Raw genomic sequence first — 13,903 nt, 5'->3', positions numbered from 1 at the left:
CGAAAAGTGATGCTCAGGCTATTTACACATCTATACAAATTTACCGGATGGGCAGGCAATGATTGTGCTCAATTGCCTGTCCAAGCAATAACTACGGCTGAGGTTTCTCCAGTTTTTTGGGTGACCATAGATGTAGGGAAACTACAATTTTACTGTGTGTTACCTGCTTCAAATGCTCATTTTATGGTTTCTAGGCTTTCTGAAGATGGGCCATTCCTAATTTGACTGATGGATGGATGGTTGTGTGGGTAGGTGTACGGCACCATGTGTGGGTGAGTGGGTGGGTGGGGAGTGGCAGAGAGACGAGGGGGGGGGGCAATCAATTCAGGGCTTTTGGCCCTTCTAAAAGAGGGAACCCATGAATAAACAGCTGAAAAGCCACATTAGAGTTTCTACTCCCTCCCACCTCAAAGAAAAGCATGACTAATCCACTTTCGGGTTTCACTCAAAAAACCCATCTGCGACCACGCAGCAGCAATGACGACAGAATAGAAGAAAAGATAATGTTTGCCAAAGTAAACACAAAATGAAGGATGGTTAACCGCTTTAAGCGATTAAACTACACATAAACATCATAAACCATACCACAAAGACGTTCGATTAAGACATGCCCAACAAAGACAAATGAGGAACCGATCTCAAAGAAACGGTGCTCTGAAAATTTACCTGCAAAAGTAGGTCTGGCTACGGCGAAAATGTCTGTCTCCGGTGCCTTTCTGTCCACATACAAAACGAAAAAAAAAGACACTTGACCGTGGTTAGGGCTTAGCTCACGTAATCTTAGTGGGTGGTTTTGAAAAGAATAAACTAAAAATGAATATTCTTCAAAATCATGAAGTGATAACCTGGTTGAATATATATAGCACCAAAAAATTGAGCATTTTTTGCTCTTATGACTCATCAATCCGAGCCATGGTTTAAAATATTGGCCATTTTTACCACAAATCATGCTCGCACAGATTCGCTGCACATGAAGAGTACCTCATTTTAGGTATGTCTGTGCATCATCCAACTATCTATTTACTCGCTCACATTTGTTTGCATAAATAAGTACCTCATTCTGGGCATGTTTATGCATGCAAGCAAATAGGGGGCCAAAGTTTGTAAAAAAATGAAAATTGATTAATTAGCAAATAAGATGCTCTTTTTTTCGAAGGTGTTTCTAAGGTTTCATCAAATGTTGCGTGTGATTTCGACAAATTACTTTGATAGTTATGACAATCTGGGCTTGAGGGGGGAGGCGTATGAGCCTTCACGAAAAGACGTGCATGATGCAAGAGCAATCTGTAAACACGCAGAGGTTAATCAGAGAGTGGAGAGGTTGTAAGGGGGTTTAATGAAGAAAGGGCGAAGACCCACAATGGGCGTTGGGGAGAGAACCCTACACTGTTACAAGAGAACCCACAAAGCAAAACTACAATTAGAAGAGAACCCACAATAAAAAACTGTAGTTAGAGGAGAACTTGCAAAAAAAAGCTACATGTAGTGCGAAGCAGAGGGGAGAGAGAGAGAGAGAGAGTTTGGACAACAAAGAGAACATTGGTACATGGAGAGATTGAGAATCAGGGGTAGTGCAACTTGTCGTTTACTCATGCAACATTGCAGACAATGAGAACGATCCTTTTGCGTCTATAGAATATGCTGGAGTGAGCATATGCTCACAATGGAGCCAAGGAAATATAACACAACAATTTTGAATCCATCAAAATTTTCTTCACACGGTTTTTTGAAAATATCTATGGGTGCAGATTTCTCATAGCTCTAGCTTTGGGAGATAGGATTTTTCAAAGATCCTAGAGTGATTAGTGATTAGTAAACCTCCATCTATAGTCAATGTATGGGCCTTGAGAAATTTTGAGAATATCCAATGATGTAATTGGAGAGCAAATAGTTGCTTGCACGAGGTACCCTACTTTTGGGTTTATCATTCCCAATTAAAACAACATGGTAATCTTAGTTTGTAGGTTTTCAAAAGACAATCTATTCACAAAAGCATCTCCTTTGCTAATTAATACATTTCCTTTTTTCACTCGTTGTAGGCCCCTATTTACTCATAGATCAAGCATATAAAATCTCTAAATAACATTTAATTAATCCCATCCAAAGAGTTGTTTGTTCATTGCATAAGCAAATAAAATATCTAGATCTTCTCACCCACCTCTACTCAATCTTTGGCCTTCCACCAATTTCAGGGAATTAAAGCCCAAATATTGAGAATTAAGCAAAATATTACACAAGCTGAGATTTAATTCAAGCATTTTTCACATGCTGCAAATATTATCATGAAAGAGGAGAGGTTGGGCTGTTGCTTACATGGGTGAAGATCTAAGCTCTCTCACTAGTCAAATGTCCATGGAATCTTCTCCTCCTCCTCATGTTGTGAGTTTCTACACCTCTCTCTCTCTCTCTCTCTCTCTCTCTCTCTCTCTCTCTCTCAGCAACTCACCTTCTAGGACACTCCACTTCAAACAATGGTGGATATGGAGAGCCTATATAAGGTCTTAGATGAGTGCTCCTCCCTTGTTGACAAAGGACATGATATTTTCCTAGCATACCACATGTCTCAACCATTGTAGGAATATCTTATAACCTTCTCACATGGTCCTTAGATAACTACTCCTTCCCTTATTTGACAAAGGACGTGTTTCTTATAGATATTTTCCTAACACACCACATGTCTCAACCATTGTAGGGCTACCTTATAACTTTGTTGCATGGCTTTTCACATGATGATTGTACCTAGGTAGCTAGTTTGTCATGATACCAATACTTCGTGGATTTATTGTAACACCTTAAGTATCATAGACCCTTTGGTCATTTGTAGATGTTGATCTCTCTCTCTCTCTCTCTCTCTCTCTCTCTCTCTCTCTCAAATAATGACCGTCTAGACACCTCATTGACATTTGGCATAAATGTATTTGTCATATCAATATTAAATGGATGAAAAATATGTAGGCCCAAATTATTGTTACAATTTTGCCAAAGTTCAAAGTAGATGAAATGCAAAAAGTACGTGAAGCACGCCAATTGGGAAAACACCCTAAGCATACATTTCCATATAATAGGAATGTGAGTTAAAGACCATTCAATGTGGTGCATTCTCATGTTTGGGAACCAACAAAACTGGCATCAATCCAAGGATGCTACTATTATGTATCGTTCATTGATGTCTGCACTAGGAAAGTGTGGGTATTCTTCATGAAAGAGAAAAGTGAAGTGTTTATTCACTTTCTGTGGTTCAAGGAGGCATGTTCATAAAATGCCTAAGATCAGATGGTGGGGGAGAATATTCCTCCGATGAAATCAATGATTATCTAAGAAAGCATGGGATAAAGAGGCAGTTCACATAAAATACCTAAGATTGGATGGTGGCGGATAATATTTCTATAATGAATTAAGCGATTATCTAAGTGAGCACGGGATAAAGACACGGTTCACATGTAAAGTACACCCTGCAAAACGGGTTTACATAAAGGGAAAACATGCATATTGTAGAAGTTGCCCATGCATGTTGATGAATGAGAAAGGAATGCCTCATTACTTTTGGGCTGAAGAAGTACTGGCTCTGCAGTCTACATTATGAACAAAACCCCCACTGCATAATAGTTCATGGCATGACACAGTAGAAAACCAAATTTGGCACACTTAAAAGTGTTTGGTTACATTACCTATATACATGTGCCAGATGAAGTGAGAATCAAAATGGATCCCAATGTAGAAAAGTATATCTTTACTGGATACTCCCTTGAGCATAAAGGTTATAGATATTATAACTCCAGTACTCATGAGCAAGGATGATGTTTTTAATGAGATGAGTAGTTGGTATACACCAATGAAGGATTCCATAAAGGCTGATGTAAACAATGTGGTTATGGCAAATGGAGAGCAACAATCACATGAGCTTAGTGGACCAGGGGAGTCCTCTAATAATGGGTCTATTGCTAGACCTTGGTCAAGAAGGCTGAGGCAAGATGCTAGAAATTCTGAAACATCCTTTGGGTGGTACTACAAGTGCTGAGAATTCAGCAAATTCACATATTACGTAAAGAAAAAGAGAATGTGGATCAATCTTTCACATATTACGTAGTAAAGGAAAATAGAACGTGGATCAATCTTTCACGATGCCTGATGTTTGTTGATGAGGATAGTGCCTCAAAACAGAGCCTTGAGTTTGGAATCCCAACTATTGTTATACTAGGTGTACATAGAGCCAAAGCAATGTTGAGAACACCTGGTAGTGATCTAAGTGTCTGCACGTCTATGAGGGTCAGATATCGAGGATAGGTTGAGATATGATGGGTATATAGCCCATCGTTATGCTTATATGGTCAAAGCAATATAAGAAATAGAGCCCACATGTTTTGAGGAGGCACTTAGACATAAATATTAGGAAGATACCATGGATGTAAAATGGATAAAGAGATGGCTGCATTGAATGCAAATGAGACGTGGGAGTTAGTGCCTTTGCCTAAGGAGAAGAAGGCAATTGCAAGTGGGTCCATAATTCAAATGGGTATGTGAGCAGATATAAGGCAAGATTAGTAGCCAAGGGATATGCACAGACCTATGGCATTAATTTACGAGGAGACTTTCAGTCTGGTTGCTAGGATAGCAATAGCAAAAGCAATCATTACTACGGCTCTGCAGCTAAGAAATGACTGCTATCCTAGCAACCAGACTTTCAGTCCAGCTTGCAGAAGCAGGGGATAGCAACAGTAAGAGCAATCATTGCTATGGCTGCAACTAAGAAATGGTCTTTACATTAGATGGATGTAAAGTAGCCAAGGACCATACACATCTAAATTTTATTTATAGGTTGTGTAAAGCCTTGTATGGCTTGAAACATGAACCTAGCGCATGTCAGGCAAGATATAAGAGTATCTTATCACTATCAAATTTCATATATCCACAATAAATTTTTCACTTTATGTGAAAAAGACAGATATAGGACATTGTTCTAGTAGAAACACATAGAGGTGCATCATGTGATGTGGATCTAGTGTATATTAGCACAAAGGATCAAGTAGCTCACATCTTCACAAAGGCATTGGGTACATAGAAGCTCCGTAGATTCAAGAGCTTACTTAAAGTACATGGTATGGAGTTGAGCTCAAGGGGGGATGGTCACTGAAGGAGCTCAGTGGAGGGAGCTTTTCTTGGCTACCTTCTCTCTCTACTTTGAATACTCTCTCCCTAACTCTTCCCACCACCTCACAGCCCAGCCCAACTCCCTCCACCACTAACCTTGCTCCTCCCTTTCTCTGTCTATCGATTACCATCTCTTTCTCTTTCTATCTCTATTTCTCTCTCCTACCACATCTTTCCATCTTTCTTCCCTCTCTCTCTTCTAGGACACTATCCTCTCTCTCTCTCTCTCTCTCTCTCTCTCTCTCTCTCTCTCTCTCTCTCTCTCTCTCTCTCTCTCTTTGTGTTCTCTCTCTCCAACCGTCTCACATCTCTTCCCTCTCTCTCCTCTAGCACACTCTTCTCTCTTCCCTCTCCTCCAGCAGACTCTTCTCTCCTCCCTCTCCTCTCTCTCTCTCTCTCCAACTGTCTCAAATCACTCTCTTCTCTTCCTCTCTCTCTCTCTCTCCCCAACTGTCTCAAATCACTCTCTTCTCTTCCTCTCTCTCTCTCTCTCTCCAACCATCTCGCATCTCTTTGTTGCTTCTCTCTCTCTCTCTCTCTCTCTCTCTCTCTCTCTCTCTCTCTCTCTCTCTCTCTCTCTCTCTCTCAACAAACACACACATTTATTGTCCTTACACATGTGTTCACAATTGATTAGTACACCTGTCAACGCCGAGGCTTCTATAAATAGTAGAGGAACTAGCACTTTAATGTTGCAACAAGCTCGGAACACCGAAGAGGGTGTATGACAAGACACTTCTACAAAGCATACATTTTGTAAGTGCATGCACTACACATATACATTACATTGTCATTACTATTTAGTAAAATCATACCTGGCAAATTCATGTTGGAATTAGGGTTGCAGGAAAGTACACAAAGCTTGGAGAAGAAGAAGCAAGAATGCACACAACACAAAGTGTATTAGATTGTGTCAATGTACAAAGATAAGTTAGCCCTAGAAGGATGGGCGTATATACAAGCCGGGGGAAAAAACCTCCTAAAGAGGGAAAAAGTGCCCCGGCGGTCCTAAGTGTGTTCACACACATCACTGCCTATATATATATGGCAACAAATCCCCCCTGGGAGTGATGGTGTGAACGAGAGCTGGCACTCATGTATAGGGGAGTGCCATGCCCGAAGTAGATCAGTCCACAAAGGGAAGCAAGCCCAAAGCTTTGCGGAAAGCTTCGAACTTTTCACGAGGAAGCGCCTTTGTGAAAAGATCGGCGAGGTTGTCCTGTGTTGGCACATAGGCCAAGCTGATCTCTCCTGCTGAGAGTCTCTCCCTGACATAGTGATAATGCACCTCAATGTGCTTTGTGCGAGCATGAAAAACTGGGTTTCTCGCAACTGCCAATGCACTCTGACTGTCAGTGAAGATAGAGGTGGCAGACTCCTGTCCAACACCCAAGTCAGCCAACCATAAGCCGTCTGAGCCACACACACTCAACCGTAGCTGTGAAAGCTGCCCTGTACTCAGCTTCACAACTAGAAGTGGCCACAGTAGGTTGCTTCTTGCTCAACCAAGATATGCATGAGCTACCGAGCATGAAACAAAAACCACTTGTGGACACTCTTGTGTCATAGCAACCAGCCCAATCTGAGTCTGAAAAAGCATGTAAATCTGGCGGGGGCAACGATCCCCCCTTGGGATAAAACAACCCAAGATGTATAGTGCCACTCAAGTAGCGAAAGATGCGTTTAACTGCCTTCCAATGCTGAGACCCTGGGCTATGCATAAACCTGCTCACCTGTGAGACTGCAAACTGAATGTCCGGCCTCGTAATGCATACATAAATGAGGCAACCAACAGCTGTCTGATAGAGTGTGACATCAAAGTGATCTCCAGCATCATGAAGACTCAACTTCAAACCTGTCTCCATTGGAGTAGCAATAGGCTTGCAGTCTTCAAGGCCAAATCTCCGCAACAATGTCTCAATATACTTTGTCTGACACAAAGCAATACCTCCATCACACTGCTTAAATTGTATCCCCAAATAATGATGCAAATGCCCCAAATCTGACATCTCAAAAGAGGCATTCAAATCAGCCTTAAAATCAGCAATATGACTCTCATTTGGTCCTGTGAGCAGCATGTCATCGACATAGAGAGCAATGATTAGATGTACACCATCCACATGTTTAACATACAAAGTGCTTTCTGTTGGACTATTCTGAAACCCATGTGCAGTCAAATATGCATGTATCTTTTCATACCAAGCTCGTGGAGCTTGCTTTAAACCATATAAAGCCTTTTTCAACCTGCACACTTTGTTTTCCTGCCCTCTTTGAACAAAACCACGAGGCTGCGATACATACACTTCCTCATGCAAATCTCCATTCAAGAACGCAGTCTTTATGTCCAACTGATGTACATTCCAACCATTATGAGCTGCCAATGCACAAATGCTACGAATGGTAGTCATACGACAAGTGGGAGCAAAGGTCTCATCAAAATCAATGCCCTTTTCTTGAGCATAACCCTTTGCAACAAGTCTAGCCTTATAGCGATCAACACTACCATCTGGCTTTCGTTTCAACTTAAAAACCCACTTACATCCAATGGCCTTTTTACCAATAGGCAAATCACACAAAGACCATGTACCATTCTTCATTATAGCATCATATTCACTTTGCATTGCAACCAACCAATTTTCTGAATTTTGTGCCTCATCAAATGAAAGAGGTTCTTCCTCTTCACACATACTAGACACAGCCAAAGCATAACAATCTGATGCATAAGAGGCATGCTGAAAACCTGAACGAGTACGACTAGTCATAGGTGCATCAATCTTACTATCACGCAAGGTTTGCACCAGCCATTTAGGCATACCTCTAGCCTGCTCATTTTCAGCCCTATCCTCATGAATAACATCCTGTAAATCTGCATCAGAAATAGGCTGATCTATGATGTCGTTTGAAATCTGCGCAGGTTGAATATTTGCCTCATTAGGACTTACATTTGAATTCCCACCTGTAAAGAGAGGCAACAACGTATCAAATACATCCCGTGAGCTCACACCTGTCTCTTTGGTACATGATAACAAAGGCTGCACAGCATCTTCCACAAAAACAACATCTCGACTAATCAAGATACGCTTTGACTGCGGATGATACAATCTGTAACCCTTGCTCTCAGCACTGTAACCAACAAAAATGCATTTGACAGCCTTATCATCCAATTTTCTGCGTTGTTGCACAGGCACTAAAGCATAGGCCAAGCAACCAAAGACACGCAAGTGACCAATAGAAGGCTTCCTGCCATGCCAAGCTTCGTATGGAGTAATAGACTGCAAGGCCTTAGTGGGACACCTGTTGAGTACATATGCAGCACACATGACAGCCTCAAGCCAAAACGCATGTGGCAAAGCTTGGCTCTTGACCATACATCGTGCCATCTCCATAAGTGACCTGTTTTTCCTCTTAGCAACACCATTTTGCTGAGGGGTATACGGCACTATACATTGGTGTTTTATCCCACGGCTAGCCAGAAATGCATCAAACTCTTTAGACATGTACTCCCCCCCTCGATCAGTACGGAGGGTGCCCACAGTACAATTGGATACATTTTCAACCATAAGAAAAAACTGTTTGAAGCACAATAACACTTCGGACTTTGCCTTCAGTGGATATACCCATGCATGCCTTGAGTAATCATTAATGAAAGTCACGAAGTACAAGTGTTTACCAAATGACGGAGTTTGCATAGGCCCACATACATCACTATGTACAAGCTGCAATTTGCGAGTGGCCCGCATAGAACCATCCTTTGGAAACGCAGAACGCTGCATTTTGCCCAAAATACAGCCTTCACAAACATGTTTCAATGGTGCCTCAAGAGGGGGCAATGAAGCAACCATATCAAATTTCTGCAAACGCAGCAAACTAGCAAAGTTCAGATGACCAAAACGAGCATGCCATAGTTTTGCATCTGAAACTGCCTTTTCATCAAAAACTGCATTTGCTGAATCTTCCACACACTTGTCATAAGAATTGAGCCTATACAGCCCACGAAACAAGGTGCCAGATGCAATAATCGTATCACCAGAAGTCAAATCATGAACAGTACATCTGTCATCCACAAATTTGATTACAAATCCAAGTGTAGCAAGCGCAGAGACAGACAATAGATTCTTCTTTATCCCTGGCACATACAAAGCATCTGAAAGTGTGAAAGCGCTGCCATTTGCAGCAGTAAGCATAATTTTACCAACACCCTTCACTGGGTAAGAAGCATTATTGGCACATGTGACAGTATTCCCATTAGGGACAGCCTCAAGAGAAGTGAACATATCACGATGCGAGGTAATGTGCTTTGTAGCACCACTGTCAAAATACCATACATGAGAGTCAACAGAAACTGCCAAACATGCATCATGTACAGATGGGTCATACTGGCAATACACGCTAAACGCCCATTCTGTATCCTGCACAACATTTGCAGAATCTGCATTTGTAGAAGCATCCGCTATTGTGGCTGCATTTGACTCTTTCTTCTTTGCCTCTTTAGCCTTTAGCTTAGGGCAATTCTTAATGACATGATCATTTGCCTTACAATAGTTGCACCTGGTCTTTTTCTTGCCTTTATCAAGAGCCTTCTCAGACTTATTGTTGCTACCTGTGGAAGGAGAAGAAGTTGCAGACCTACTAATAGGAGAAGAAACAGCGGAAGGGGCTGCCTTACCACTTCTTCTCTGCTGTTGGGCAGCAATAAATGCTTGATCAACTGCACGTTGCCTGGCCCTGTTTTGCCTGGACTGCGCTTCTTGCAAGAGCTTGTTGACTAAAGTATCATACTTGACAGCATCAGGTCTGTCCTCATTAAGAAGTCTCCACGTGGAAGCAAAAGTCTGATATGTCTCAGGTAAAGCATCAAGAACAGTCTGCACAAGAGAATGATCAGGAATAATCTCACCTGCAGAAATCAACTGTTCTTTGAGATCTTTAATCTCAGCAAGAAAAACATTCATGTCATCATCTTCTTGCATAATCTTCAATTCTAGCTTTTTACGTAGGTAAGCGATTTTTGCCTCGTTACGACCTGCATACAAACCAGCTAGAATATCCCAAGCCTGTTTTGCTGTTTTAGCTGAACGAATATGTGGGGTGATGTTCCGTTTGACAGAAAGTGCAATTAAGGCATGAGCCTGCGCATCTTTACCATCCCAACGAGCTTGTTCAGCAGTGGGTAAAACAGCAGCAACAGTAGAGCTGCTAGAACCTGCAACATCCTCAACAGATCCTACATCCACAGAACCTGGACGTACATCCATACCCTGCACAATGTTCCACACTCCTTTTGCAACCAAAACATGCTGCATCATGTATGCCCAAAGTGGGTAGTTGCTGTCTCCATCCAGTTTGTCTTCAGCAGACAACATGCGAAATACATCATTGCTGTTATCAGCCATGGCCACTGACTGAAACTGATGCAAAAGCTACCTGTAATGAAGCAAAGACTGAACAGAAAACAACTCGTGCTATGTAGCACGGTCCACAATGGAGTACGTATGCCTGTTTTGCAGAAAACTGCACTGTCGAAATTTCTGCAGAAAATGACGAAAACACCTGTGCAGAACTTGAAATGCAAAAACGGAGCCCGAAACGACCTCAGATGCAAATTCTGAGAACGCTAAGCCCTATGGGCTTACTTGCAGAGTATAGAGACTTGCAAGCGCTCGTGAAAACTCACCTCAATCGGAGAACATGAGTCGGAGGGTGCTGACGGTGTAGCCCTGGGAGCCGATGCCTGCTCTGATACCAATTGTTGGAATTAGGGTTGCAGGAAAGTACACAAAGCTTGGAGAAGAAGAAGCAAGAATGCACACAACACAAAGTGTATTAGATTGTGTCAATGTACAAAGATAAGTTAGCCCTAGAAGGATGGGCGTATATACAAGCCGGGGGAAAAAACCTCCTAAAGAGGGAAAAAGTGCCCCGGCGGTCCTAAGTGTGTTCACACACATCACTGCCTATATATATATGGCAACAATTCATTTGGATTGGTGTCAGAATACCCCCGCTAGACATGTTGGAAACATATTTCTAAGTTTTGTTCTTCTTATTTTTATTTTGTAGATAAAATTAAAAATACGATAAATAAACAAATAACATGGGAGAAATTGGAACTAGCTACACAAGTTCCAGTGTGCCAACCCAGTCGAAGTAGCGCTTTGGGCGAGTGATGGCTCGACGATGACCCTCCAACGATTCGATGACTAAACCAGAGAGCCCTCACCTTTGTGTGTGTACACAAAGAGCTGCTACTCGTTGCACTAACGAGAGAGAAATATAGCCTCTCCCCTTGGTGGCTGTTGCCCACGCAATCACAACAAATAAATATTTCACTTCTTGCTGACTGTGCACGCACAGAGAGAGAGAGAGAGAGAGAGAGAGAGAGAGAGAGAGAGAGAGAGGCCTGTGCTACCTACGTACACAAAGGCATCCCCGATAGCAACTCACGTGAGCTCCCCTTCATGCTGCCTGTTGGTTGTCGCCCAGTGCTGCTGCCATTATGGTGCTTGTTGTGACGCATCGATTGCTGGCATTGTCCTCATGTGATGCTACGCTGCCAGTGTAATACTACCAGCGCAGTGATGCTACGCTGCCAGTGTAATACTACCAGCGCAGTGATGATATGCTTATACCAGTATAGTATTGATGCTATGCTCTACCAGCGCAGTGATGCTACGCTCTTCGTGTTCACTCCCTCTTGGCCAGCAGGTTGTAGGCTAACCTTTGTTGGCTTGGTCAGCGGTGCTGTGAGCAAGACAAAGTAATAGAGTAACCCATGGCTTTGTTGGCTAGGGGAGGTGCCTTAAAGCTAACACAGGAGAGTGGCGACATTGTTTCCCTTGGAGGCTTCAATTGCTGGGCATGCAAGACAAGAGAGAGAAGGAGAGCTTGACGATGTGACTGCCAATTTGCCTCCAACTCCTTGGTCGACTGTTGCGCAAGCAACCCAAGAAGATATGCTGCTCTTGCTGCTTTGACACGATGCCCTTTGTGGCTCCAACCCCCAAGGTTCAAGCTCCTCCACACATAGAGCTATGGCACAACTCGAGTCCTCCACACACCGGCTACTCCGTAGAATCAATAAGATGCTCCTCTTCCACCACAAAAATAAAATAAAATCTTGATAAGGTTGATTAACCTTTTCGGGCCCAGTCCCTGTTCACGTGTCGAAGATGAGAACCAAGGCCCCCTGATACTAATGTTACGTTACTAGGAATGTGTCACCGACGGAGGAGAGAGCTCTGGATCACCACCTAGCCGTAGAGGGAACGAGGATAAGGTTCCCCACTCCAGGGCATGTATGGTGGCCTATTTGCCCACACATACTCGACCGCCCGCAGAACTATGCCCGGGCGCCCTCTCCTTGGAGCCCCAGCTCACTCGCTCTCGCTACCCACGCTTCGGTGGGTAGTCTCGGAGTCCAGTCGAGCTCCCCACCATTACTATGGGCTACGCAACATGATTAATGAGAATGTCAAACTTTCTTTTATAGCAATCCTTAGGCTTGGTACCAAGAGTCATGTTGTGCTATGGTTTCATAGGTTAGGTTGAAAGGTGTGGCATTGATTGCTACTTTATAGGGAGTTATGTACTTGCAACTTGTGTTCGCACAACAGTTTTTTGGTGCCTCTACGGTCTTAGTTAGGATAGCACAAATGATCTTGTTATTTCTCTTGGCTTGGCCATTCGCTTGTGGATAATGTGGTGAAGACTTGGGATGGCATAACCGTAAATTCATTTTACTTCATTATGAAGTGTGTCCCCTATTGCTTACTCACGTGGACACATAAATCTAGTGCGATTACACTTCATATATAAATTTTAGCTGTGGATCTTGCATCAACGTTTTTAGTCACATGTGCCTACCTGCGTGCCTACCCATTTGGTATATTAGTCCATGGTCAAGCTTGCGTACTTTCATTGCATTCGACTAATACGTCCAACAAAATCAATAGCCTGATTCTCAAAAGGTTAAAGAGAAACAATGGGATAAAGAGGTATCCTATTATGTGTGATGGGCGACATTTATGTCACAACCTTTTACAAACTTGGGTACATCACCAAATAGTGTAGGCCACCACGAGCCTACTATTAGGACTTTCTTTGCAGTGGAGTCTAAGGCGAAATTTCCTCTAGCCATAGTGGAGTGAGCACATCGAAGTGAGCTTATTTAAGAATCTCAACATACTCAAACTCCTGCAAGCATCGTCTCATTATCCCATATTTGCCTAGCTTATACAATTACGGGTGGCTTATCAGTTTTGTTGGTAGGGGATTATCGTCTTAATAAGGAAACTAACAAGCATGATTTCCATTCAAGGGTCCTTCCTAGGGTAATCCACTGGCTAGATAATGACCCATTTTCTATGCCCATTCATCAGGAACAACACAAATTTCGAATAATGAAGCGTCTTGTATAGATCATCATCTATATTGCACTCTACTTCAATTAGAGGTTCTCCATTAGGGATCCATGAGCTGTGAGCCTTTTTGCACACTTTAGTAAGAACAAAAGCTAACAGGTGATCCTTCCTGTAGCACAAGGTTAATGGACAAGACAAAGAAGGGCTCAGCGGTGTGATCCAAAGTTGGGGGTTTCACTTTGCTCACTTCTTTGATTTACAAGCACACCCTCATGAAACTACACCGCATTTTCACACCCTCTCTCTCTCTCTCTCTCTCTCTCTCTCTCTCTCTCTCTACTTAAGTAAGGATCAAGATATATGCTCACTTCTTTGATTTACAAGCACACCCTCAT

The 13,903-nt window shown here is 42.6% G+C and overlaps 1 protein-coding gene across 4 annotated transcripts in view; it reads right to left on the bottom strand.

Moving 5' to 3' along the window:
- Window positions 1-801, bottom strand: part of LOC147620605 (heterogeneous nuclear ribonucleoprotein Q-like) — a 35,806-nt gene extending 35,005 nt beyond the window's left edge. Inside the window, exon 1 of one of the 4 annotated variants that reach the window (XM_086824847.1) lies at window positions 667-801. The gene's annotated coding sequence lies outside the window, so the exon portion shown is untranslated. Of the gene's footprint in view, window positions 1-163; window positions 303-406; window positions 538-585; window positions 610-666 lie in introns of those variants that run through there. The other 3 variants (XM_086824850.1, XM_086824848.1, XM_086824849.1) reach the window with 3 other exon arrangements.
- Window positions 802-13,903: the final 13,102 nt, after the last annotated feature.

This window comes from Cibotium barometz, chromosome 31 (assembly GCF_041138505.1).
Source record: "Cibotium barometz isolate CiBa-2024 chromosome 31, ASM4113850v1, whole genome shotgun sequence".
In the NCBI taxonomy this organism is placed as follows: Eukaryota; Viridiplantae; Streptophyta; class Polypodiopsida; order Cyatheales; family Cibotiaceae; genus Cibotium; species Cibotium barometz.
This window is presented reverse-complemented; position numbering and strand designations above follow the sequence as displayed.